Source organism: Drosophila guanche, unplaced genomic scaffold (assembly GCF_900245975.1).
Source record: "Drosophila guanche unplaced genomic scaffold, DGUA_6, whole genome shotgun sequence".
Lineage (NCBI taxonomy): Eukaryota > Metazoa > Arthropoda > Insecta > Diptera > Drosophilidae > Drosophila > Drosophila guanche.
In genome coordinates this window covers 5,447,153-5,449,306 of record NW_022995744.1, presented here as the reverse complement: position 1 = coordinate 5,449,306, position 2,154 = coordinate 5,447,153, and positions in this window count along the sequence as shown.

The following is a 2,154-nucleotide window of genomic DNA, read 5'->3' as shown; positions in this document are numbered from 1 at the left end:
AATCAGTAGGAATTTGTTGTTTGCAATTTCTGGCTTTTATGTTGACACTTGAACTCCTATTGATTGCCTTGACTTGGTGGATAGTTTTTGCACTTCCTTCTCATACGAGAGCATCACACATTCGTCTAATTTCTGACCACATGCTCTGACTGGTTATTTATTTATTGGGCTGACATTCATGCCGCCCCATAAATAATTCACAATTCATTGACATATTTTTATGAATATAACTTCCGATCGTTAAACATGAGGCATATAAAAAAGAGGCAGAAAATACTGTGTGTGTGTGTTTGGAGGGACAACGCATTATATGATACCATCAGCATCTGTCTGCCCCTTCAATCCCTCGCTTAAAGTCCCTGCCTCGCCCTCTCCACCTATCTGTAGGGGGTGCAGAGAGCCATTAAAACAACATGAACGCATAATTTAATTTATATTTTTTCAAGCGTGTTCTCTCGCTCTCGACTCTGGGGCGGCGACACTTCATTGTTGCAGAGATAAACAAACAAGGAGGGGGCCGAGGCCCCCATATATGCCCCATTCACATTGCCATCCTCCTCCTCAGATCCCGGGCACATCGTCAACCTTTTCGGAAATATAATCACAGCATAAAAATCAATTCCGAACGCGTGTGTGCAGAGAGCAAACAGACAGACAGAGCAGCGGGCCAGAGACGACCCCTCTGCATCCACCCTGGCCCCATCCGCGATTCATTCCATGCCACCGCACAAAAATGTCACACATTTGTTCAACATTCGCGAGTCTGCAAACGGGTTGCCGTAACTGTGTACCCCAGCTCAGGCCCCTTCATTTCCACCCAAAATATGATGGAGAAAATGCCTCGTGTCGTCCTCTGGATCCTCCAGGAGGCATCAGCTAAATAAACAAACTGCGGATGGGGGAAAATCAGAATGCAAATAAAAATACGTGTAGGAAACGCGCTGGGAGAGCGTCAACAATGGGCATAGAGAGATGACAGCGGTGCTGAGCTTGAAAATTCAAAGTTTACTGCCAAGCCACACTGGGAAAGAAAGAGATTAGTTGACAAAGTATCTAAGTTTCATCAACATTCATTCATTTTTTAACGTTTTGAGTTCTCTCTTAGTCCATTAAACTCTATTTTCTAAAGGGTACAACGAAATCGTAGCGCGAAAATCATAAATAGCTGAGAAAAACGAAGTCAGCGACTGGCAGGAGCCAAGTAAGGGGGCGTCGCTTTGGCCTACAGCTCCTGCTTGAGGCGCAAATAGGCTGTCAGCCGTATACCAAATATCCTCCTCGCAACATGCCAGCGTCCTACATTGCCACATGCCCCAATCCCCTCCTCCTTCCCATTCTAAAGACCCAGATGTGTGTGTGTGTGAAGGCGCATTAATATGGCCAGAAAAAAAAGGGAAGAGCGAGAGGGAAAGAATGTGAAATACTTTTTTTGTGATTTATGGGAATGTGTGAAGGAGCCCCAGAGATTTGCCATAAATGTGTACCGCCCTGCCCCGGCCACCACCGCTCTTTCCTGTCCACCACTTTGCCGTGACATTGGGACACACACAAAAATGTGTTTTACAAGCAATTTTCCAGCTGGTTTTTATGTGTATGTGTGTTTGTGCATTCGTTTAACTATTTTGGGGGCATAAAATATGACAACGGCCCAGGGCCTGGCTCCTCCATGATCCTCCACTTCAAGAGCGCCTTTCTGCGCTCCCTGCCTCCTGTCGAATCTATAAGCCAAATTGTTTTTGGCCCCATCGACAGTTTATGGCCACGTGTTGTGGGAGCAGCTTCAAGTGTGTGTTGTGTCCTTGTGGTTGCTCTCAGTATACTCTCAAGCTCTCTACATTTCACTGCCACTCTGTCTGTTCTTTCAGGCTGATCCCAGGCTGATCTGCATCTCCAGCACATGGTCTGACTTTGTTTATACCCTTTTAAAATCGGAAATAAAGCTTACAAATTGTGTTTATTCCTGATCTGCATCAATAAAATGTTTTAAAAAGGGTATTTAAAGCTTCGTTTTGAAGTTGGAGTATGAAAAATGGGTATGGCAAAAAACGTTGTCATCAAGTGCTTTAGATACAGTGAAGACTGCCTATGAGTGATATTTAGCAAAATGAAAAGATCCAAAGAGACGATACCCATAAAAATTGATAGATTTTCGGC